At 53.0% G+C, this 27,343-nt stretch overlaps 1 protein-coding gene across 2 annotated transcripts in view; it reads left to right on the top strand.

The window, feature by feature from the left end:
- Positions 1-387: 387 nt before the first annotated feature.
- Positions 388-27,343, top strand: part of LOC144737080 (epidermal growth factor receptor kinase substrate 8-like) — a 68,971-nt gene continuing 42,015 nt past the window's right edge. For both annotated transcript variants that reach the window (XM_078619743.1, XM_078619742.1), the window contains exon 1: positions 388-677. The gene's annotated coding sequence lies outside the window, so the exon portion shown is untranslated. The remainder of the gene's footprint in view (positions 678-27,343) is intronic.

Here is a 27,343-nt window from a genome sequence, read left to right as displayed (position 1 = left end):
CTATTACTGTGTGTGATTGGAATGCTGTGCGTGTGTTTGGAACACTGTGTGATTGAAATACTGTGTGTGATCGGAACGCCGTGTGTGAATGGATGACTGAGTGATTGTAAAACTGTATCATCGGCATGATGTATGTGATGTGATTGTTGCGTGCGACTGGACTGATGTGCGTTTTTGGATTACAGTGAGTAATTATGCTACTGTGTGTGTGTGCGTGACATTGGAATGCCGTGTGTGTGTGTGATTAACACTGGGAGACCCGCATTCCTCCCTCGCCTCGCAACCTCCCTGGCTCGCTGGCGTTACGTAGGCGAGTGGGTGGAGTGGCTGGAGTGGCGGTGGTGGGCGGAGAGAGATGGAGGTGGACTGGTGGGTGGGGTGGCTTGGTAATTGAAGGAGGCAGCCAACCCGCGCTGTGGGCAGGTAAACCTAACCGCGGCCATCCTATCCGCGCGGGCGCGTGCCCAGCCACACGGCAACCACGAATTGGCGAGGGGAGAGACGAGGCAGAGGGAGAGAGGAGAGAGAGAGAACCCAGCCCAGCACGACAGACCACCTCGTACGCACACGAATTTTACTCCTTCAGAGAACGAGGGAAGGGGAGGGAGGAGGGCTTTCTCCGTTTAGTTACAGCAACAGCGTCGGGGCCTGGCTTGCTGCTACTGCTGCTGCTGAAGGTAAGTCCGGGCTCTCTCTCTGTCTCCTCTGCGTTGCGTGACCCGTGTTTAATTAATGACGACTGCGATGGTGGATGGCGGTGGCTATTAATCGCGTCCGTCTCTGTGCGTGTGTGGGGGGAGCGGTGGCGCAACGGTTGGCGCACTGCGCTCCTGCGAATCCGGCGACCCGATTCGTTCGATTCTCGCTCGCGGACAACGCGGCCGCCGCGGTGACGAATGTCTGAAGAACCGGTTTGTGGGACCCGCCTCGCCCTATGGTCGACTCGGCATAAAATGAGTGCTGTCGGTAAAACCTCGCTGACTTCGGGGAGACAAAGGCGAGCGGTGGTGCTGCTGCTGATGTTGCTCACAGCACTTGCCCACACCCGTCTAAGCAACCTGTTGCGGCTCCGCGGAGCGAGGGGATCTTTGTCTGTAGTAGTGGTGGTGGTGGATGTTAGTGGCGAGGGGGAGTCGGGGCGTGCCTCCTGCTGCTAGAATATTCATCGCCACTCCGACGGTACCACCACCACCGCCGCCAAACAACAACAACAACAGCAGCAGCAGCGGCAAGGCAGTCGCGGGTGATCCACTGCGTGTCCTACTTGCCACGCTGCAATTGGGCACTGATGGTGGTGGTGAGCATGGAACGTTGTTCCCACTCGCCATTCGCGTGGCACGCGTGACTTCATCCTACGCTGTGTGAAGTGTTGGTGGTGGTGGTGCTGAAGGCCCCGTACTTGGCACGGAGGGCCGGAGCGAACAAAAAGACCCCAGAGCACCATCGCTGTCAACCCCTTCATTTGCCAGTGTCCCCCCCCCCTAGCTTACGACAGACAACCTTGGCGGTCACTCCGTGCCCCTTGTGAATCTCAACGTTCATCCCACAAAGTCCCATCACAAGGGAGAGACACAATTGTAGCTGCCCGCATTGAAACGGCTGTACGTCGCGTGGGACCTGAAAACTCAATTTCCCCGCACAAGCATACGGGCTAAACCGCGTGGGGTCAACAGCGATGAAAGTGGCGTCTTGCGGCCAGCGAGTAAGACGCAAACGACATCTCCCAAGATGTTCCTAGCCCCGTCTGACTGTGGGCCACGACGGAAGGTTTAGCAGCAGCGCGTCGTCTTGATCGCTTCACTTGAAGTGAGTTTCTTGTTGTGTTTGTGAAGTGCGGGCAGGGGTGCTGGTGGTGTTTGTGGACTGGTGAGGTTCAGGGGGGGGGGCACGTGTGGTGAGGTTCAGGGGGGGGGGCACGTGTGGTGAGGTTCAGGGGGTGGGGTGGCACGTGTGGTGAGGTTCGGGGGGGGGGGGCACGTGTGGTGAGGTTCAGGGGGGGGGGGGGTGGCACGTGTGGTGAGGTTCAGGGGGGGGCACGTGTGGTGAGGTTCAGGAGGGGGGGGGGCACGTGTGGTGAGATTCGGGGGGGGGGCACGTGTGGTGAGGTTCAGGGGGGGGGCACGTGTGGTGAGGTTCAGGAGGGGGGGGGGGCACGCGTGGTGAGGTTCAGGGGGGGGGGGCACGCGTGGTGAGGTTCAGGAGGGGGGGGGGCACGCGTGGTGAGGTTTAGGAGGGGGGGGGGCACGTGTGGTGAGGTTCAGGAGGGGGGGGGGCACGCGTGGTGAGGTTCAGGAGGGGGGGGGCAGCGGAGTGCGGGGTGCGTTGTGAGTGCCCTTGGAGCCGCCAGGTTCTTCTCTCGTTCGTGGTGAGCGGTGGGCCCAGGCCCCTTGTGACTTGTAGAAAGCGAACAAGTCTCTCGCTGGGGGTTGCCCCCTCCGTGTGTGGGGATGGTTGGTTATGCTCCGTTTGGATGTTTGTCGCGGGCGATTTCGATGTTTGCCTCGTCTTCTAGGGGACCGTTCATAAATGACGTCACGCACCTGGGGGGGGGGGTCAGACATTTGTGACGATGTGTGACGAGGGGGGGGGGGAGAAAGGTGACGTCACATCAAAATGCGCAACTTTTTAATAAATATAGACAACACATTCTACTTAATTAAAGATACTTTTTGATAAATGTTTTCTCCTACAACATCAGAGTGCAGCGCCACATTAAATACGCACTACAATGACAATAGTTTAAAGACTGTTTTATTTTGGGGGGGGGGGGCAGAGCTTTGTGACGTCATATTTTAGGGGGGGTCTGACTTTTTGTGGCGCCGTGTGACTCGGAGGGGTCAAAAATCGTCCAAAATCGCGTGACGTCATTTATGGACGACCCCCTATGTCACACGGCTGTCGTGGGTTTTTTTTAGTGCTGTGTTGTTAGCCCGTGTCCCTAAACTGGAACATCCTGCCAAAGAGCTTTACAGCTCATCGGATTCCTCCTGCTGCTGCCACTCTATAAATACCGATGCTGACATTGTGAGAAACATGGCACTGAGATTATTTAGATTTTTTTTCGATTTAAAGCTTTCGTGACTGCAGGGATTCATCTTCTTGGTTCTTTCGGTAAAGTCACCTGAGGACGGCTGCTTGCGTTGTGGCCGAAACGTCGTGAGAATTGTATTTTATAATGTTTTATTTTTATTATTTTATTATTTCCCGTCTACGTGACTTTACCGAAAGAACCAAGAAGATTATTTCGATTATCGCGGCGCTAGAAATGTCCAAATGATGGGGTCAATGTGTTGAGCGGCTGTCATTGTCGATGGCCAGGGCGCTTCTGAACAAGAGGTCAACACCTCTGAGTGGGGTTGCCTGTGTCGGATGCCGGATGGTTTAGTTGTCGTTTGTTTGGTTTGGGTGATTTGTTTACCTTCCATGTACTTTACACTGCTAGTGTGTGTTTAGCAGTGTGTTTGTTGTTGTTGTAGCAGCGTTCTTACCCCGAGCCCCCTAACTGGGCATCCGGTGAAAACAAAAATAGCTTTTGTAGTTCATCGGATTCCTCGTGCCAGTCTAAATGAGTATCTTGTGGTGGTTGTTGTTGTTTAGAACTTGCAGTCGTGCAGGGACTGCGACTGAATGCGTAGCAGTACCTCCTGCCGTAGGGTGAGGTGGGGGGTGGGGGGGTGGGGTGTGGGGGGGGGTGTGGGGGGGGGAGTGAGAAGTGGGGGGGGGGGGTGAGAAGTGGGGGGGGGGGGTGAGAAGTGGGGGGGGGGGGTGAGAAGTGGGGGGGGGGGTGAGAAGTGGGGGGGGGGGTGAGAAGTGGGGGGGGGGGGGATCGGCCACTGAACGGCACGGGGTGCTGCAGTGTCCGCCCGTCCCGGCTTGTGAACCGTCCAGGAGGGTTCCTCTTCTCCCACCCTGCAAATCCAAAAACGCCGCGCCTGGGTGGGACCTTTTGACGTGGAGGTTACCGCTCTCCCTCTCCCTTACCTCTCCCCTACCTCTCCCCTACCTCTCTCTCCCCTACCTCTCTCTCTACCTCTACAACGGCTGGCGGCTGGATGTGGCTGCTCAAGCAGGGCGCGGCACCACCAATAACCACCCCGACCTGTTCGCGCTTCAACATAAACACGGCGCCACGACGCCTCGCGCTGCTGCTGCTGGCTGCTGCCCTCCGTGGCCACGCCACTCAAGGGCGGGGTGAGGTCGTGGGGGTCGTGGCGCAAGCTCTCGCCCCTGGCTCGCCCCTCTCACACGGCTCGGCTCAATTGCTGTTTGCAGTTGCTCGGTGGCTTCCAAGGGAAGGCGTCTGCTTCCCAGAGTGCGTCTCGCTCGGCTCCCCAGAGTGTGTGGCTCGCTCGAGGCGTGGATCGTCGGCATACTGAGCTGGCTCTGGGGACACCTTTCTTGAGACATTTGGGGCAAATTGGAGCCTCTGAGCCTGTGGCTAAGAATGTGTTGATGAAGGGGTGGGGGACGACCCCGCGTGGCGGTGCGTCGTGGGTTTGGGGGGGCCCACGTCGTGGGTTTGGGGGGGGCCCACGTCGTGGGTTTGGGGGGGGCCCACGTCGTGGGTTTGGGGGGCCCTCGTCGTGGGTTTGGGAGGCCCACGACGTGGGTTTGGGGGGCCCACGACGTGGGTTTGGGGGGGGGCCCACGTAACACTGATCTGTCTTGGTGTTCCCACTGTCGCTTTGGGGACGTTGACTGTGTGTGGTGTGCGCGGGTCTGTCAGCCGCGTTGGTGCCAACACAAGCAAAGCACTCGAGTGATTTTCACGTTCAGCGTCTCGCCAGCAGAGCCGGGCATGCTGTTGTTGTGTTGTGTGTCTGAGGTCCTGGGGGAGGGGAAATCCCTCAGCCTGGAAAACATCGTGGGACAAAGTGGGGGTGACCCTGCTTGAGGCTGCGGTGTCTCAAATATTGGAAGAAGTCACCCGTTTGTGGCTGGCTGAGGTGCCATCTGTTGAGGAAGTACTGAAGGTGATCCAGAGTCTGAGATCAGGAAAGGCACCGGGCAGAGATGATCTCCCAAGCGAAATGCTGAGGGAGGGTGGCGTTTGTGCAGACTGCCCTACATGACATCATAACAACAGTCTGGACCACTGGACGGGTTCCGCAAGATTGGAAGGATGCCCTGGTGATCCCCCTCTTTAAGAAGGGGGGCCGCACAGACTGTAACAACTACAGGGGCATCTCACTCCTCAGTATGCAGGGAAATGTCCTGGCAAGGATTATTCAACATCGCCTTGCCAGGCACGCTGAGGAGAGGCTTGCGGAGCCCCAATGCGGTTTCAGGAAAGGGCCGTCCTGCACAGATGCCATATTTTCTGTCCGTTTGCTTCAGCAGAGGTGTAGGGAATTCCAACAAAACCTACACCTCTGATTTATTGACCTGGTCAAGGCCTATGATACCATCAGTAGGCCTGGGCTCTGGGTTATTCTTTGTATTTTCAGAGTCCCTGACCCTCTGCTCACGATCATGATGGTTAGCAGGCCCGGGTAAAACTACGTGGCCGGGAGTCGGAGCCATTCCCTGTTCACCTTGGAGTGCGACAGAGATGTCTTCTGGCTCCCACATTATTTAACATCTATTTCGACCACGTAGTTTGTGATTCATTCGATGGCTGTACCGGAGGAATTTCCATCTGGTACAGATACGTACAGATACGTACAGATACAATGGTAGGCTGATCGATGTCCCGGTGCAGTCAAAGGATGGCTCTCTATTGCTCAATCACGTGATGTATGCCGATGATCTGGTTATTGCTGCTCACTCAGAGGAGTTGGAGGCGCTGCTGCTGAACCTTGAGCTAACCACTAAGAGGTGGAGACCTTACCATCAGCCCCACCAAAACTAAGCACCTGCCTGGGTATTTTGTACCATTGGACACTCCACCCCCACAACTCCCAATTGGTGATAGGGCAGTTGTGGAGAGTTTCCCTTACCTGGGCAGTGTGCTCATGAACGGCTCCGGTTTGACAGCAGAGGTCTCACTCCGTATCAGTCGAGCGGTAATTATCTTTTCATCGGTTGCGTAACGCTGTGTGGAAGCTACCTGGTCTGTCGCTCTGCACGAAGCTTCAGGTCTTCTCGGCCACAGTCATTCCCTCCCTTCTCTACGCTTGCGAAACGTGGACCCCCCTAATGGAGCATCTTCACCGGTTAGAAACATTTAGGCTGGCCTGCCTACGATCTGTAATGGGTTTAACCTGCAGGCTGCATTGTGTGAGGAGCTCGCATATCCTTGAAAGATCTGGACAAAGTCCCATCGGTGAGCACCTCCGGCAGGCAAGGCTGCGTTGGCTGGGTCATGTAGCCCGCATGCCCAGCCACCGCATGCCTAAACAGCTTTTGTTCGGCCGGATCGAGGGGGCTTAACGGGCGCGGCACGGGCTAGAGAAGAGATGGAGTGATGTGGTACAGGAGGACGTGGAGCTGAGTGGACTTACCACATCGACACACACACACACGTAGACACACATTAAAAAAAACACACAAAGATCCCCCGTATAGCCTTAACAGACTGTCGGGGCAAGTGCTGTTAGCGAGCACCTATGAAGGCCGAGGCAGACCCAGCAGCTGCCACGGGTCGACTGACCGAGATGAGTGGCCGATGCGCCACCTGTGCCCCCTACTGTGCCAACTTGCTGCGCTTTAGCCACCCGCTTCCTACACACACACACATACACACACACACATACACACATACACACACACATACACACATACGCACACACATACGCACACACATACGCACACACACATACACACACACATACACGCACACACACGCACACACACATACATACACACACATACACACACATACACACACATACACACACACACATACACACACACACACACACATACACACACATACACATACACACACACACACATACACACACATACACACACATACACACACATACACACACATACACACACACATACACACACATACACACACATACACACACATACACACACATACACACACATACACACACATACACACACATACACACACACACATACACACACATACACATACACACACATACACACACACATACACATACACACACATACACACACATACACACACATACATACACACACATACACACGCATACACACGCATACACACACATACACACACACACACATACACACACATACACACACATACACACACATACACACACACATACACACACATACACATACACACACATACACACACACATACACACACATACACATACACACACATACACACACATACATACACACACATACACACACATACACACACATACACACACACACATACACACACATACACACACACACATACACACACATACACATACACACACATACACACACACATACACACACATACACACACATACACACACATACACACACATACACACACACGCGCGCTCGCTCGCTGGTAAAAACAAAAAGGTATCCCATCAACACTATGACCACTCGACTCGAGCTGTAAATGATGGGATAGTTTCCACTTTGTGTTTTGTGCTGATAGCCTCTTGGCGGCCTTCTCTTGTCCGACGCTCCGAGAGACGAGGCCTTGGCAGAGACCTTCGCTGTCTCTGGTGTCGGCCAATCGGTCTCGGAGACGATGCGTGACATGTTGTTATTATTATTATTATTATTGTCAGAGCGTGTTTGTTTTGCGTGGTGTTTGCCACGAGGATGTGTGGTTAGTGCGGACTTGATGGTGTTTGAACATCGTAACACAACTCCTGTTTTTTTTTGTGTGCCAGGAACGAGTAAAGTATATTTTCACGTCTGTGTCCCCTCCCTCTCTGCCTTTTATAAATTAATGATATTACTTTTAAAATTATAAACACATCTCCGTCAGCCAACACGGCTACCGATCTCCTGCGTTGGCTCCAGGCGAGACAATCTCCGGGCTGGTGTTTGACGTTCCGTGTCTGGCCCTCGTCAGCGGTGCATGCGGCTCACGCACAGCCCCGAATCTGCCGGTTTGTTTTTATAAAAAGATCGATTCGTTTTGTTGTGGTGGGAGGCCCTTAATCCAGCAGTGGATAGAGAGAGACGGCACCGATATGGTGGTGATGGTGGTGGTGATGGTGGTGGTATGAAGTTACTGGGAGACTTTAGTGACACAGCCTGGCTGTCTGCATCTCATCCACGCCGTTAAATCACAACACTGCTGGTCACACTCGCCACACACTCGCCACACACTCGCCACACACTCGCGACACACTCGCCACACACTCACCACACACTCACGACACACTCACCATACACTCACCACACTATCGGTCACAGCAACACACAGACAAAGACACCCGTATAGCCTGGTAACAGACTGTTGGGGCAAGTGCTGTTAGCGAGCACCTATGAAGGCCGGCACGGCACATCTATCATCTACAACACGAACAGTGCTGCTTGTTACCGAGCGCTTGCCGTTTTGGGATCAGCGCGCATGGAAACCGTTTTAATTAAACGATCAAAACCCCACCGAGCTGAAGCATCATGGGACTAGCCGTGTCACGGCATGGATCCAGGAGCAGCAGCAGCCTTGATTGACGCCGCTACCATGATTTCATTTGCCCTGCAGAGAACCGTTCACGGTCTCGGGAATTAGTGTTGCAGCATTGGGGTTGTTTGGCCGGTACAGTGCCATTTTTAATGAATGAGTGGCATTTAGCAAGAGAGCAGAGTGCACGGAGGAAACCACGTGGTGAAGGGCAGCTTCTCGATCAAGGCTCTCCTGGACACCACACGGGCTCCCCGTCCTTTACCCCCTTCCCAGCCTACAACACCTGGCAAGCCCTGTTGATGGTCTCTACTCAACCCGGATTGCACCTTTACTGAGATCCGCTGAGGAAGAACCTAAACTGAACTTTTTTATCGCACCAGGTAAGGCCCCGCTGCTGAGCTGTGTGGTAACTCTGTTATTCAGAAGCGACCTGGCCATTGCAAATGATAGCTCAACCAAGTGGCTCATCGTCATCATCATCATCACGTGAACATTTATAGCAGCCAAACACTCTAAATGTGGAGGGGGGAAACCGGAGGAGCCGGGGAAAAATCCACGCGGTCACACGGACACGCAAACTCCACATATACGGCAGCAGCAGGCATCGTCGGAGTCAGGATCAAACCCACAACTTCCTGCAGACCAGGCGAGGTACTTAACATCTCCTGGCCACCGTGGCGACCTCGGTATGAGTCACGGAACTAATTGCAGCACAACCCCCCTTGCCTTTCTGGCGGGTTTAGCCATCGCGGTTTTTTGCGCAATGTATTTTATTGAGGTGCAAAGTTCGCCCGTAGCCCGCCCCACTGGTGTGCCTCGGCCATTGGCGGGTGAGGGCGAGATTGCTTGGTCGACCCGGTGACGACGCCGCTTCCAGCCGCTGCCGCCCAGGTGGGATACTCGGGGTGAGGGCACTCGGCTGTCGATGAGACTTTGCCGAGGCGGTGGTTGATGTCGGTGGTTGGTCGGCAAGCGGTGTCTCTTGACCGGTTCACTCGGCGCTGCTGCTGCTGCTGCTTCTAGCCTTTGCCACCACGTAGACAACACATTTGTAAGGTGGGCGCGGGAAGACTTCTTCACAAATCTCGCTGATCGCCTGATGATGACGCTTCTGGCTGCCGTTGTTGTTGTTGTTGATCACCGGCGAAACGTCACCGGCTACTCGAATCGTAAACGTTGTTGTGGGTTTACTCTCCAACGCGCAAACCGGTTCGTGCTGAAGCAGTAACCGATTATTGGCACGTTTTGGTTTACGGGGCCGTCATTACTGATTGGGCGTGTCGGGTGGTGGCGGGTTGAACGACACACTTATATTTACGCGATCTAACCCAAAGAATAACTTTATAATTACGTACAATGTTGATTGCGAAAGCCAACGCGTTTTAAACTATTTCTAATACGTGTCGGCTGTCGTGACCAACTTTACCATTCGCATTTCATTGATTTTTATCTTTGGTCAATGAAAAACTGAATAGGTTTTACCTTTGCCGGCAGTAAAACAGGAGCTGTGTTAAGAATTTTAAACACCAATTCGATATTCCTCTTGCAAGGCTTCGAGTCTGTGTTTTTAACCACACGTATACTTTGATACGTGTGCATTATCTTTGTGCTGTTTGCCTTTCGGCGTCCTGTGGTCTGACATGGTGAGACTAGGCCCTAAAGAAGGCTATCTCTGGTGTAGGCCAATCGGTTTAAAAGACAATGCAAAACATTCTTCTTTATTGCCAGAGCATGTTTGTCTGCGTGTTTTGCCACAAGTACGTGTGGTTATTGTGGATTCACTGCCTTGCGAAAGGTTTCTGTTTGGTGTTAGAGGATCTCTTAACACATCCTGTTCCATTGCCTGCGAGGGTAAAGCCTGGTCTTACTTTTTGATAATTTCTACATTCTCTTGTAAACTGATTGGTCGACACGAGAGACGGCCTTCTTCTTCATGGCCTGGTCTCACCCGTGTTAGACCAGAAGACAATGCACATACTATCAGAGCGAGCTTGTTTGCCTCCCCTCACCTGGTAACACAACAACATCAACTTCACATCAACCCGCCCACTCGCCCACCTGCTCATGTGAACTAGACTCCTGTACCATGAGGTCTCACCTCGTCACATTGACACTTGAATCGTTGAGCTTCTTGTCAACAGCTGAGAGAATGTACCCGCTCGGGTAAAAGCGCAGCCCTGCAATTGCAGGACCCAGAGAGTAATTGGCCTACTCTTCGGCGCCGACCAGATAGTAACCACACACGCCCTGCCGATCACAGGCTGAGCGCTTGCGAACCCGGTTCACAACCGTTGCCAGGTGGACAGAGGTGGTCCTGGTCATTGTTGCCGATGACCGGTACCAGCGGTGTCTCAAGATCGGCCTTTGGTGGTGGGGCAGGTTCGTGAAGGACGCTGCTACCGGGCAGTCGGAGGCCAGTCGCCCTCCAGCAAACACGGGGGAGGGCAGAGGAGCAACGCTCACAACAACGAGCAGAGAGCCAGGTGGATAAAATTCAGCGAGTTGGCGCAATAGGGGGGCACATGTGCATCTGCCAGTCATCTCGGTTAAACCATGACACCTGGGTCTGTGCCGTGACCTCCTGCTGGCATGCGTTTGACACTTGACGTGGCCTTAAAGTGCACCTGGCCTGGCACAGGCGCGCTGGTGACATCACCGCCACTTGGTGGTGAATGGTGTTGTATCTTTGTTGACATTCTATTGCACCGTACGTAGCCAACCGTGCGAATCGGAGATGTGGGTGAAGGACAACAAACGAAACACAAAAAGCAGTTTTGAAGAATTAAGTTTTCAATCTCGATAATTATTTAACAGCGCACAGCTACCAGTGGCTTCCTGATATCGGAAGGGAAGAGCGTTCCAGACGGCCGCAGAAGCAGCACGTCTGAAAGCGCCGCTCGATGATGCCGGCGACCACCGCCTTTCTCCGATGGCCAGAGTCCGCGACTGCTTGTGCTGCCCTGCGCACACTCGACAGCTTTTTGTCCCACAGTTTGCTTTCTTGGTTCTTTCGGTAAAGTCACGTAGAAGGGAAATAATAAAATAATGAAAATAAAACATAATAAAATACAATTCTCACGACGTTTCGTCATTCAGACGCTGTCTTTCCGACAGACCTGTTCTTCACCTGAGGACGGCTGCTTGCGTTGTGGCCGAAACGTCGTGAGAATTATTTTATTATGTTTATTTTTATTATTTTATTATTTCCATTCTACGTGACTTTACCGAAAGAACCAAGAAGATGAATCCCTGCAGTCACGAAAGCGTTAAATCGAAATCCCACAGTTTGTGTTCATGGTCTCGACTTCTGAAGGGCGGAATCGTCATCGCTTGAGTATAGCTCGCTTCGACCCGGCGTCCCATGCGTGGCATCTCCAGCGCGTGGAGTTGGCAAGTTATTAATTTTATTAATTGCATAACACTGGTCAACACACTTTTTCTGGCATAAGGTATTCCAACGGTTTGAAGGTAATTTTGGGGTGCTGATTCCAAATCTGGCATCGGTTTTTGTCTATCACATCAGGTTTTTGAGATATCAAATATTGCATTTTCAATAAAAATTGCAGATGAAAAATATTAAATAAATGTGGATATCTACATAAAATGATATTATAAACACACTATCCTAAAAATACAGAACCATATTTTAACACTAAAGTAGTCACTGACTCGCAACAACTTGCAATCATAAGTAACAGAGTTAATTTCGGGTAAAATCAATGAACATGGGGTATGCCGATAGCATAAAAATGAGATGTGATAGAGCAAATCTGAGATCAGATTTGGAATGAGCACCCTGAAATTAGTCTAAAACAAAAACTGCAAAATTCCAGGCCAATTTTTTTTGTTGACCAGTGTAATATATGTATCCTCATCGCAGTTGGATGTGCAGATGGCACAGATGGAGATTAGTCCAGACTCTGCTGTACTGCCTTGTCCTGGCAGAGCCAGGGGGTATGGCTCCTCCCCGCCACCGATGGGAAGGGAGTTCCACAGCCCAATCTGTGTGGGTGACCCACCAACCCTCGCTGCTTCTGCCTCTACAGTGCTTGGTCACAGACTGCCACGTGCAGTGTTCAGCCACCACTACCCATATTCTTAGGTTTTTTTCGGTAAAGTCACGTAGATAAAAAATTACATTTAAATTAATAAAAAAAATCACTGATTTTTATTTTATTTTTACTTTGATTTTTATTTTACTTTTATTAATTTAAATGTTTTATCTACGTGACTTTACCGAAAAAACCTAATAATATGAATCCTTGCAGTCACGAAAGCTTCAAATCTAGAATCACCACTACCCAGTTAAACAACTTAATTAGCAGCGCGCGCGAGCGGGCGTGTCACGTGCCGATCATTCTCGTTTCGGCAAAGTAAATAAGCAGACGTCGCTTTGGCATGTCCGCCGCTGCACGGGCAGACATTAAATGTGAAAACATTTCTTCCACGACTCATGGGCCAGCTGCGCGTGGCCTTCTGGGAGCGCTTCTTGTTCAGCGATTCGAGACGACCTCGTGGGCCGGTTTCAACGTTCAGCGTCTCAACGGCAGAGTTAGGGGCCGTCCATAAATGACGTCACGCACCTGGGGGGGGGGGGTCAGACATTTGTGACGATGTGTGACGAGGGGGGGCGGGTGAGAAATGTGACTTCGCATCAAAATGCGCAACTTGAAATAAATATAGGCAACACGTTCTACGTAATTAAATAGACTCTTTAATAAATGTTTCTCCTACAACATCAGAGTGCAGCGCCACATTAAATACGCACTACAATGACAACAGTTTAAAGCGATTTGAAGCATGTTTTATTTTGGGGGGGGGGGGCAGAGCTTTGTGACGTTATATTTGAGGGGGGGTCTGACTTATTGTGACGCCGTGTGACGAAGGGAGGGGGGGGGTCTAAAATCGTCCAAAATGGCGTGACGTCATTTATGGACGGCCCCTGATGTCGAAGCCGCTCCAGAGTTCTGCTCGTCTTGGATCGATGCCGCTGTGATTCCGCACTCCCAGAATGCCGTGCGGCTGATGGACAGATTTTCGAATTTGTGCTGCTACTATTACTACTATTACTACTATTGCTACTATTGCTACTATTGCTACTATTACTACTATTGCTACTATTGCTACTATTGCTACTATTGCTGCTATTACTACTATTGCTACTATTGCTACTATTGCTACTATTGCTACTATTGCTACTATTACTACTATTGCTACTATTGCTACTATTGCTACTATTGCTACTATTGCTACTATTGCTACTATTGCTACTATTGCTACTATTGCTACTATTACTACTATTACTACTATTGCTACTATTGCTACTATTGCTGCTATTGCTACTATTGCTGCTATTGCTACTATTGCTACTATTGCTACTATTGCTACTATTGCTACTATTGCTACTATTGCTACTATTGCTACTATTGCTACTATTGCTACTATTGCTACTATTACTACTATTACTACTATTGCTACTATTGCTACTATTGCTGCTATTGCTACTATTACTACTATTGCTACTATTACTACTATTGCTACTATTGCTACTATTGCTACTATTGCTACTATTACTACTATTACTACTATTGCTACTATTACTACTATTGCTACTATTACTACTATTACTACTATTACTACTATTACTACTATTGCTACTATTGCTACTGTAATGTAGTAACTCCACGGGAGACGACTTCACGGGTAACACACTCTTTATTTTATCAAACTTGGTTACAGGTGACTAACACCTACTTTGTATCTCGGGTGACAAACACCCACTTAGCTACTTGGCGACTAACGCCCACTGAGCTACTCGGATGACCAACATCCACTTAGTACTCGGGTGACAAACACCCACTTAGCTACTTGGCGACTAACGCCCACTGAGTTACTCGGATGACCAACATCCACTTAGTACTCGGGTGACAAACACCCACTTAGCTACTTGGCGACTAACGCCCACTGAGCTACTCGGATGACCAACATCCTCTTAGCTACTTGGCGACTAACGCCACTGAGCTACTCGGATGACCAACATCCACTTAGTACTCGGGTGACAAACACCCACTTAGCTACTTGGCGACTAACGCCCACTGAGCTACTCGGATGACCAACATCCACTTAGCTACTCGGCGACTAACGCCACTGAGCTACTCGGATGACCAACATCCACTTAGCTACTCGGCGACTAACGCCACTGAGCTACTCGGCTTCACTAGGTCTTCAGCTCCGTCTTCGGGTCTTCAACTGGGTAACTCTCCCCGAGTGCTCTCGCGCGTCCCCCTTTATACCCCACCTGCGGACGTCGCTGCGAGCACCCACTTATTCGACCAATCGCCGGGCGCTGGCTACGATCCTCTTTTCCCACATCTCATCGTGCCTCACCACTCACTCCGCGCCGCCTCGTCATCTCTCACTCCCGGCGCGCGCGTCCACACCACGCCCACAACGCGTGCCCAACCCCGCACCCCGCGCCGCCCCGTGATCCATCACTGTCACAGTCGGCGCACGTCAATACCACCACTACATCACCCCCTACCACATAGCTCGCAGCCGCCCCGGCTGCTACAAAAATATACAAACCCTCCCTGTGTGCCCCGTAACACAACACAACAACAAGAACAACAACTAAGCTAACAACACAACACGACGCGAACACCACCATCTGCAACCCTCAACCAATGCCACCGCGACAATAGAACAATATATACAAACCGGCGAGTGACAATAGCAATGTGTATACAAAAAAAAATAAATGGAAAATTTTTTTTTTTCTTTCGACTCGTGCAGTGTCCCCTTTTCTTCCGAGCGTCCCTACAACGGGACATTACCCCGGCAGAGGGGAACACCGGGCGAGCTCGGTGTAGAGCACAAAAAAACCGTCCTCATGAAAATTGTTGAGACCTAGCCCGAGTCCGCCTTGCCGGTCCGTCGTACGGCACCAGACGCGGTTGAACGTCCGGTGGTGCCGGCGGTTCAGGAAGACATCGGCCAGGCATCGAGGACTCGTGCGTGCCCCGGGGTTCAGGCTCTCGACGGTCAGCAGCCGTCAAGCCCGAGGCACCGGGTTTTGTTGGGATGACTTGTGGCCCTGGTCGTCGTCCCGACGTGGTCCTGCGGCGCGCGGACGCGGGGCCCGGCACCCGGCTGCGACGTGACCCCGAAGGCCGCAGTTGTAGCAGACGACGGACGTCGTAGGTTTCGGTTGCTCCAGCTTGCGGGGCGAACGTGTGGGCGAACGACCTCCCGTTCTCCACTCCCCCGGACACGATGCAGCGAAGCCCCGCTCCTGCACCGCAGCTGGCTGAGGTTCGGCGATCGTGGCGGCCAGTGCCGCATTCCCCGGCCATTTACAGACGACCTCCGGCTTGCGTTTGAGGACCTCGTACGCGTGAATGCTCGTGGCGATCGCCAGGGAGCAGATCTCCATCTCGTCTGCCACGTTGATGGGGACCCCCAACTCGTGGGCCAACACCAGCAGCTGCTCCGTCACCATGGCGTCCTTCCCCTCCTTATCCATGCGGGGAAAAGCCGCGTCCGCCAAGGCGAGCAGTGCCGTGCGGTAGGCTAGCGTCGTTTCCCCAGCCACCTTCCGCCGATCGTAGAACTGGTGGCGGCACGTGGAGGGCGGCCCGAACACCTTCGCCATCAGGTGTAGTGCGGCCTGGAGCGTAGAGCGGGACGACCTTGCAGCAGATGTGAAGGCTGCAAGCGCGTCGTCGTCAAGCATCGCTGGCAACGCACGCAGGGCAGTGGTGTCGGACCACCCCGACATCTCCTGATGAGCGAGGAACCTTCGTTGGAAGGCTCCCCAGTCGCCCCCATCCGCCTTGAACGCCGACAGCGCGGGCAATCTTTGCTGGAGGACCCGATCGTCGTCGACGTCGGAGAGATTTTCCCGCGCTCCGCTGGAGTTGTGTAAAATGTCGGCTCGGTTGTCAGGCGCAAAATGGAGGGCTCCGGCGCGCGCCGATGACGTGGGCTGCGCTGCGCGGAGGTGTCCGGCCACGTGGCGTCCGTCTTTCCCGCCAATCGGTGGCGGCCCCCCAAAAACGGCGGCAACTTCCAGGCTTTTGGCGCGAAGCGCCCTTTGGCGGGAATCCTCCACCGTCGCTTCCTCCACGACCCCCGCAGCCGTTTTTTCCGCTCGCCGGAACGGAGATGTCGGCCAAGACAGCGGCGGCGGCGAGTAGCAACTCCGCCAAGCGGGCGTGCGCGTCCTGGAGGCCGGTGTCGGAGGCAAGCGGAGCGTCGGCCATCACCGCGAAGTGCTGCATCGGCGGCAACTCCTCGTCCTCTACTCCCGAGGTCGGTGTCCCCGGTACGCCGTCGTCATCCCGGCCTCGCTCGTGGGTACGGGTAGTCTTCCTTGTGTCCATACTTCTTGAAGACAGGTTTACTTCTGACGCCAGTTGTAATGTAGTAACTCCACGGGAGACGACTTCACGGGTAACACACTCTTTATTTTATCAAACTTGGTTACAGGTGACTAACACCTACTTTGTATCTCGGGTGACAAACACCCACTTAGCTACTTGGCGACTAACGCCCACTGAGCTACTCGGATGACCAACATCCACTTAGTACTCGGGTGACAAACACCCACTTAGCTACTTGGCGACTAACGCCCACTGAGTTACTCGGATGACCAACATCCACTTAGTACTCGGGTGACAAACACCCACTTAGCTACTTGGCGACTAACGCCCACTGAGCTACTCGGATGACCAACATCCTCTTAGCTACTTGGCGACTAACGCCACTGAGCTACTCGGATGACCAACATCCACTTAGTACTCGGGTGACAAACACCCACTTAGCTACTTGGCGACTAACGCCCACTGAGCTACTCGGATGACCAACATCCACTTAGCTACTCGGCGACTAACGCCACTGAGCTACTCGGATGACCAACATCCACTTAGCTACTCGGCGACTAACGCCACTGAGCTACTCGGCTTCACTAGGTCTTCAGCTCCGTCTTCGGGTCTTCAACTGGGTAACTCTCCCCGAGTGCTCTCGCGCGTCCCCCTTTATACCCCACCTGCGGACGTCGCTGCGAGCACCCACTTATTCGACCAATCGCCGGGCGCTGGCTACGATCCTCTTTTCCCACATCTCATCGTGCCTCACCACTCACTCCGCGCCGCCTCGTCATCTCTCACTCCCGGCGCGCGCGTCCACACCACGCCCACAACGCGTGCCCAACCCCGCACCCCGCGCCGCCCCGTGATCCATCACTGTCACAGTCGGCGCACGTCAATACCACCACTACACTACTATTGCTACTATTACTACTATTGCTACTATTGCTACTATTACTACTATTGCTACTATTGCTACTATTACTACTATTACTACTATTGCTACTATTACTACTATTACTACTATTGCTACTATTGCTACTATTACTACTATTGCTACTATTGCTACTATTGCTACTATTACTACTATTGCTACTATTGCTACTATTACTACTATTACTACTATTACTACTATTGCTACTATTGCTACTATTACTACTATTACTACTATTGCTACTATTGCTACTATTACTACTATTACTACTATTGCTACTATTACTACTATTACTACTATTACTACTATTGCTACTATTGCTACTATTACTACTATTACTACTATTGCTACTATTGCTACTATTACTACTATTGCTACTATTGCTACTATTGCTACTATTGCTACTATTGCTACTATTGCTACTATTACTACTATTGCTACTATTGCTACTATTGCTACTATTGCTACTATTGCTACTATTACTACTATTGCTACTATTACTACTATTACTACTATTACTACTATTACTACTATTGCTACTATTACTACTATTACTACTATTGCTACTATTGCTACTATTGCTACTATTGCTACTATTGCTACTATTGCTACTATTGCTACTATTGCTACTATTGCTACTATTGCTACTATTGCTACTATTACTACTATTGCTACTATTACTACTATTACTACTATTACTGCTATTACTACTATTGCTACTATTACTACTATTACTACTATTGCTACTATTGCTACTATTGCTACTATTACTACTATTGCTACTATTGCTACTATTGCTACTATTGCTACTATTGCTACTATTACTACTATTGCTACTATTACTACTATTACTACTATTACTACTATTACTCACTAATATTCTATGTTGTTACATTGTCCACTGGCGCTAACGATTCACCGGTAAGTTGGATACAAATGCTCACAGCCGAATATTCATCACAACTGTTGGCTGCAGAGAAGATTACAAAAACCACGCCTGAATGTCTTGACTCTTTTTATCCCGGAAGAATCCGATGAGCTATGAAGCTCTTTATCATGGATGTGAATGTGGGGTCATCTAGTCCGTTTGCCAGTCTGTTGGGTCCATTCCAAAGGACCTTTTTTATATCGATAGACGAAACCTGGTTGGGTTGTTTTGTTGTTGTGGAGGTTAACGAAATAAATAACTCTGTCACCTGCAAAACCTCGTGGAGGCGTGACGTTATCGTGCAAAGATCTGGAGCTAAATATACACGGAGCTCCGCCGAACGCCGACACAATCACAATGCGTTCCACGGAGCGAGGCGTCAATAGACGCGGAGGTGAGGTGACGCAAGTCGGAGCCAAACATGGGAGCCGGAGAGGAAGGGGAATCGTGACCCAGAGACTGCTGATGGGATCTGCTGGCGGCCTTGACAACGATTCTCTTCTCTCTCGGTCACAACATTGACGTCGTGCTTGGGCGTGTGGGTGGAGATCGACGGCCGCATCATCAGAACATCGCCACCACCAACAGCAGGCCCAACCGCAATAGCCAGCGCTGTTCGCCGCCAAGTGACGGTGGGGTCACCAAGGCGGCTGTGCCAGGCTAGGTGCACTATGAAGCCACGTGAAGTATCGAAGGCTCCCTGCTGACAGGTCATGGGACTGACCCAGCAGGTGCCGTGGGTTGTCTGACTGAGATGGCGGGCCGATGCACCAGCTGTGACCCCGCCTGGCACTCCGCTCGTTGTTGTGAGCGTCGCTCCTCCGCCCTCCGTTGTTGCTGGAGGGCGACTGCCTCCAACTGCCCAGTAGCGTCCTTCACGAGCCTCCTCCACAGAGGCCGATCTTGACACCGCTGGTACCAGTCATCGGCAAGTTCACTCGGCTTCACATCCTCCTGTACCACGTCACTCCATCTCTTCTCTAGCCCGTGTCGGCATTCGGTGAAGCTCTGTGGCCAAACGGAAGCTGCTTGGGCATGCGGTGGCTGGGCCCCTCAAACGCTGCCACGTGCATCTCCTTCGCCTAAGGAATATTAAAAGACGCAGCCCACAGTCCTTTGCGATAGCTCTCATACAATGATAATAATAGTAGTAGTCTTACCCGAGAAAATACGTTATCTGATTCGTGAATCGCGTGCGGTGAATGGGCTTGTGTTCTTTCTCGCGATGGAGATGACATCGGCGTGAATGAATAGCTCGGGCGTGTTCTGAACCCCCACCACCACCACATACTCCAGGCGTGAGCTGTCCGCAGCGGTTATTTCCGTCCCGTCAGATTGTGCTCGGAATAGTTGCGCAATCCACAGGTGCGTGCGTAGGTAGGCACGCACGCGCACGCGCACGCACGCGTAACACCCCCGCGAGAGACGCGGGCACGCGCTCCGGGCGGTGGTCTTGGGCGGGCGTGGTGCTACCCCCCCACACACACACCCACTCACTCCCTCCCACCCACCCACCCACCCCCCCACACCCACCCACCCCCCCACACCCACCCACCCCCCCACACCCACACACCCACCCACCCCCCCACACCCCACACCCACCCACCCCCCCACACCCACCCACCCCCCCACACCCACCCACCCCCCCACACCCACCCACCCCCCCACACCCACCCACCCCCCCACACCCACCCACTCACTCACACCCACCCACTCACTCACACCCACTCACTCATCCACTCCCACCCACTCACCCACTCCCACCCACGTGTTATCCATAGCGCTACCCACCCACTCCTAGTCACCCACCCATACCCACTCACTCACTCCCACCCACCCACTCACTCCCACCCACTCACTCACTCCCACCCACTCACTCACTCACTCCCACCCACTCACTCCCACCCACCCACTCACTCCCACCCACTCACTCACTCCCACCCACCCACTCACTCACTCCCACCCACTCACTCCCACCCACTCACTCACTCCCACCCACTCACTCACTCCCACCCACTCACTCACTCCCACTCACTCACTCACTCCCACCCACTCCCACCCACCCACGTGTTATCCACTCCCACCCACGTGTTACCCACAGTGCCACCCACCCACTCCCACCCACCCACGTGTTATCCACTCCCACCCACGTGTTACCCACAGTGCCACCCACCCACTCCCACCCACCCACGTGTTATCCACTCCCACCCACGTGTTACCCACAGTGCCACCCACCCACTCCCACCACTCACTTGTTATCCTGCATCGGTGGTGCTGCAAGTCGCTCACAGCGCTTGCCCCTTCACGTCCTCAAAAGGCTGCACGTGGGGGGGGGGTGGGAGGGGATCTTTGTCTTTAATTTGTGGCCGATGCGGTGTGGGTGACACAAGGGGGTGAGAACCCTGAGGTTACATTACCGACTCGGGGGAGGGGGCGCTTTGTGCGTTCCTCCGCCACCCGGGGAGACAAAGGCGGCCGAGCGTGTCTGCTGGCCACACTCTCAACCCACAGTGCCCGGGCTTCATCGGTGTGGCTGCTACTCGCTCCCAACAGCACTTGCCCACGGACAAGTCTGTGAAGCTACACGGGGGATCTTTGTCCTTGTTTCGTGTGTGTGTGCGCGCCGTCACCTTGAGCTCGTCGGAGTTTTCGTTGCGATGTCAAAGCGCGCACAGCTCCCACTCTGAATATCTCCGAAGGAATGTTGACCGCGTTCCTGCTCGCGTGCCAACACCAGGCGAGGGGCTGTCTGAAACCGGTCCTGGGCCCTTCCCCTAGGTCGACTCGGCCTCAAACGAGTACCCGGTGCCCACCCGAACGCGAGTTTTGGATTTCGTTCTCGCCGGGAAGAGAGACAAAGACGGCCGTGCGTGGTGTTGCTGTCTGGCTCGCCCCTCCTCGTGTTCCGTGCTCGCCCTTGGCAGGTGCTCACGGCACGGTGGTGGTGGTGGTGGTGGTGGCGGTGGTGGTGGTGGTGGTGGTGGTACGTGTATCTCCTGCGTGGCGGTCAACCCCCGGCTGTGGGATGGCGTTGCGCAGCCGATTTGAGAGCGAGCCGAGCCGTGATGGGCTGGGGCCTGACACAGCCGAGCCGCCTCCATTCCCCCCGGGGGTCTCCCCCCGGCACCCCCACCAGACCCCACCAGACCCCGCCAGACCCCACGCCACGGGCCGTCCCCGTCGTTCCGGTCACCGGCCTCGGCGTTGTTCACACGCGTGGCGGTGGTGGGGCCATCAAACATCGCATCGTCATCATCCTCTTCCCCCCCCCCCCACTCACCAGCCATCCACCTCCTCTCCGCGTATATGGTGGGACCGAGGCGGCGGCGGTGTTGGAGGTGTTAGGGGGCACGCGCAAGAGGGGAGCCGTCGGCTCGTTACCAAACAGGGGCGAACTCCGTCACGGTTCAAGTTCATTTATTAGGTGTAGCCCTGTGAGCCATTCGGCTCTTGAATCAGGTGCAACCGCAACAAACAAAAAACAAAAACATAAACAAGAAAACATCTTAAAGTGACTGTGCAAACAGAAAATCCAAGAAAAGACAGCAAAATATTGCAGAAAAGGCACCGTACACTAACACTGTGTGCAAAAATCCCAGTGGGATGCAAGTCAAACAACAACAACCACAAGACAACTTAGATTAAGGCCATCAGTCTAACTCTGTACTACAACAAACAAACATGGCCAAACCAATACACTTTTCGAAAATGACCAAAATAAAGCCATAAAAGCAATGAAACAGTGGTCATAGGAACGGTGAGAGCCGGCCCAGGACCCCTGCAGGCGAGAGAGTGGTGGGGTGAGGAGCGGTGTGGGGGGTCACCACCCACCACCATTACCACCAACCACCACCCACCACCAACCACCATCACCACCAACCACCATCACCACCAACCATCATCACCACCACCAACCACCATCACCACCACCAACCACCACCCACCACCACCACCAACCACCATTACCACCACCCACCATCACCACCAACCACCACCACCACCCACCACCACCAGCAACCACCAACCGCCACCCATCACCACCATCTGGTATTCTCGCCGTGCGTACATTGCGGCAATTGACATGTTGAGGCTTGTTTTTTAGACACACACACATACACACATCTAAACATATAAACCGAGTTTCGGTGGGGAGGGGGAGGGGTTGGGATGTCTTCTCTTGTTATTTTGGGTTTCCAACACCCCCCCCCCCCTCCAGGTCTCTGTCCAGCTTCTGGTTTTGGTTTTGGCCGTGGGGTCTGCAGCCAGGCACGGGGCCGTACCTGGCTGGGTTGGGGGACAAAGAGTCGCGTCATCCCTCTCCGCGTCGTGGTGCCTTGCTCTTGGCCTGGCTGTGTTCTAAGCGACGATTCCCTGCCTCTGTGTCACCGACTCTCTCGCCAGCTCACACCGTGTCAACCCACACGGCTTAGCGCGTATTCTTGTGCAGGGAAGTTGAGTGTTTTCAGGTCCATACGGCGTTACAGCCGTTTTAATGCGGGTAAACATTGCTTAGCCTTTGTTTATCCCTTGTGATGGGACTTTGTCGGATGGACGTTGAGCTTTAAGGGGCACTGGTTGACCGCTAAGGTCTGAATGTATACTAATGTAGTCATTGATAAGGCGGTGAAGGCCGTCTCTCTCCTCTCTCGCTGCTCGGATTGCCACAGGCTCCAAAGACTCGCAAGAGTTTGCTAGAGGTGCCAATTTGGCCACAGATGGCATTGCGCATGTTCTCGCTTGACTCGTGTGCGTGTGGTTTTTATGTTTGAGAGGCTTGGCCAAGTTTTGTTTGTACTAAGGGGGGTGGGTGGGGGTCGTTAATTTAACTAATGTCGCATTTGTGTGGTGTCCAACAGATTGATTTGCAGTTGATTTACGATCCGACACCGTTTACACTCCACACTGTACGTGCACCCATAGCGTGGAGCTGCTGCTGCTGCGTTCGCCTTGTGAGTGGAATGTTCGGGGCGTGGGTCACGACCGTGAATAATCACCAGAGTGGTGGTGGTGGTGGCAGCTCCTTGTTACCTGGGGGCGAATGGGTGTGAAAGCACACACACACATTGTGAGCTACAGAAGCCACAGGTGCGTGTGTGTGTGTGAAACAAAGACAAAGATCCACCTCGTGTAGCCTGCACAGACTGTTGGGGCAAGTGCTGTTAGCGAGTAGCACCTATGAAGGTGAGAACGGCTCACCAGAGGGGGTGGGTGGCCAGCAACCACGCCCGGCCGCCTTTGTCTCCTCAAGGTGGCGATGTTTACACACCGCACCAGGTACTACACTACCGCTCCCCCCACCTCTTGTGTGATTGTGGGTGTGGAAACACGCACACACACAGACAGTGTGAATTGCAGAAGCCACAGGTGTGTATGTACGGGTGTAAAAATACACAGATATTGTGAGCTACAGAAGCTGCAGGTTGTGTGTGGGTGTGAACCACACCCACACACAGACATTGTGATCTACGGAAGTCACAGGTGTGTCTGGGTATGAAAATACACAGACATTGTGATCTACAGAAGTCACAGGTGTGTATGTGTGGGTATGAAAATACACAGACATTGTGATCTACAGAAGTCACAGGTGTGTGTGTATAAAAATACACAGGTTAGCGCTGGCGCTGTGCTACGAACCTGGCCACCCGGGTTCGATTCCCACTCACGGCCAACACCGGTGAGGATTATCTGAACCGGTCGTGGGCCTCCCCTAGGTCGACTCGGCCTCAAATGAGTACCTGGTGCGATGAGTAAACATCGCCACTGGGGAGACAAAGGCAGCCGGGTTTGGTGCCGGCCACCCACTCCCTCGTGCTGTGCCGGCCTTCATAGGTGCTCGCTAACAGCACTTGCCCCAACGGTCTGTTAAGGCTACACGGGGGCTCTTTGTCTTTGTGTGCGCGCCTCTGCTAGCCCTTGCCATGTGGCCCACTCCAAGCCAGGACCCCGTGTCTCAGAGACGTCGAGACCCAGATCAAGATCCCCCCTCCCCCCCCCCCCAAACGTCTTGGCTCTGCACCAGCATGGCCGGCGATGGGACGCCCACCGTCAGAGCCAAATGCCCTTCAGTTGATTTAATTTACGATGACTTGTGACGATTTACGATGCACTCACCCACACACGCACGCAGAATGTCGTGTGGCTGATGTGTGAAATAAGAGCCCCCCCCCCCCCCATAAGACGGACGATGGGGAGGTAACGTCTAGGAAGGGGCTGGGTGAGGGTGTTTGTCTCTGCTTATTTGTGTTGCTGTGCTTGTTGTATTCCACACGATGGCGCCAATGGCTACGTTGTGTTGCTATGTTTTACTCTGCAGCGTTTTGTGTCAACTGCGGACGCAATTCTACCACAGAGAGAGTGGGGTGGTGGGGGCTTTTGCCGATCACCACCGGGGAAAGTGAACCAATGGTTATGTCGATGAGATGTCACAATGTCTGAGATGGATTGTTATTCGCAATTACACCATATACAAATGTTCGCCAGCATCGGTTGAACAAGCAAGGCCGCTAAACTGAACTAAACACATTTTTTATTTTACCAGATAAAGGGTAGTCCATAAATGACGTCACCCACCTAGGGGGGGGGGGGGGGGGTCAGACATTTGTGACGATGTGTGACGAGGGGGGGGGGTTTAGAAATGTGACGTCACATCAAAATGTGCACCATTAAATAAATATAGACAACACGTTCTAATTAATTAAATAGACTTTTTAATAAATGTTTTCTCCTACAACCTCAGAGTGCAGTGCCACATTAAATACGCACTACAATGACAATAGTTTAAAGCGATTTGAAGCATGTTTTATGTTTGGGGGGGGGGGGGCAGAGCTTTTTGACGTCATTTGAGGGGGGGTCTGACATTGTGACGCCGTGTGACGAAGGGGGGGGGGGGTCAAAAATCGTCCAATATCCCGTGACGTCATTTATGGACGGCCCCAAAGGCCCCACTGAGTTTGTGAAGCTCTTTTTCAGAAGCGACCTGCCCATCACAAGGGGCTTGTCCATCATCATCATCGTCACCACCATCGTCGTGTGCAACTTTATAGCAGCCAACAACCCTCAACGCGTGATTGTTGAATCCTAAATGTGGATGGGGAAACCCGTAAGACCCGGAGAAAAATCCACGGGGAGCGAGACCCGCCAACTCCACATGCACAGCAGCAGGCGTCAGGGTCTGACCCGCACGCCCGATCACCTGCATCGCGGGCGAGGTCGTTAACATCTCACAAAACCGGTCCCCACTTTGACTCCACTTTTGCTCGTGTTGAGACGCCATGCTGCTGGTTTGGACGCAACTCCCCCAGAGAAGGCCGTGCCTGGCTCGTGGTGAGATGCGCAAGAGAGTAAAGTCATATTTATTTTTAATTTGGAGAGACCGACATGAGGAGGAGGAGGAGGCGTTACACTCCCAACTTTATTTGTGTTGTTCGGGCTTGTAGATTTCCAGTTATAATTATATTATTATAGTTTGCTCCACCGGTCAAACTGGTTTTTTTTGTCGGTATTACGATGATGCTATGTTCCGAAACCGCGTCTTCTGCCTCTCCTCCCTCGCGTCCCCCCCTCCCCCCAGTGACACGTGTTCAGGTTGTGTACACGCAGCACAGGAGCGTCCACACCGGGCTGACGGGATGTGTGAAAACACCAGCGAAGATCGACTTTTATGGTCGACATTGTGGGACGGATATGGCAGCGAGAGGCGACTGGTCGAAGCTAGCGCGAGATGTCTCGCTACATTCCGTTTAACACATTTGCGGTTGATTTGGACCTCGGTTCAGTCCACGACTGCTGAATTCTTATCACGACTCGGATCATTGACACAGGGAAGCCTCGCCGAGTCACTTGGCTCCCCGGTCACGGTGCTCCTGCCACGTTTTCACAGCAAGGAGGTGAGATGGCGTGACGCTTGGTGCCTGCTGCCACAATGTGTGTGTGCGTGTGGTTCCCAACCGAGATGCTTACAATGTAATCTCTCGATCTGGACCGTGAACCCCGGCCACACAATGTCCTCGTAGCCTTGGCGGATGACGTTAGAATGATGATCTTTAGCATGCCCCTAACCCCAGCCAAACCAGCACGATGTGAAGCTGTGGCTTGCGCGGTATTTCTATCGCCGGTTTGCACGCCACGTGATTAGGACGGGCCGCACCTCTGCATGCCGCAGTGATTGTGTGTAGGTCGACTCGGCCTCAAATGAGTACCTGGTGCGGTGTGTAAACATTGCCACTGGGGAGACAAAGGCGGCCGGGCGTGGTGCGGGCCACCCACTCCTTTGTGAGCTGCGCCGGCCTTGAAAGGTGCTCGCTAAACAGCCCTTGCCCCAACAGTCTAAGGCTATACGGGGGATCTTTGTCTCATGCTTTAATGCGCGCCTCTTAATTGTTTGGTCGAGGGAAGTTGGCACCGATGTTTAAAAACGGCGTCTTGTAACGCCCTTGCTTGATTCGTCGTTGTCACAAACACACACACGGGCCTCGATGTGGGTCTGCTGCTAGGTGAAGGCCTCGGGCTAACGCGAGTGAGTTAGAGCACAGAAATTATTAAGATTATCATCGGCGTTTTTTTTTGTAAGAACGTTG

The sequence above is a fragment of the Lampetra planeri genome, chromosome 64 (assembly GCF_965212315.1).
Source record: "Lampetra planeri chromosome 64, kcLamPlan1.2.h2, whole genome shotgun sequence".
Lineage (NCBI taxonomy): Eukaryota > Metazoa > Chordata > Hyperoartia > Petromyzontiformes > Petromyzontidae > Lampetra > Lampetra planeri.
The sequence above is the reverse complement of the archived record's forward strand: the minus strand, read 5'-3'. Positions and strand labels throughout refer to the sequence as shown.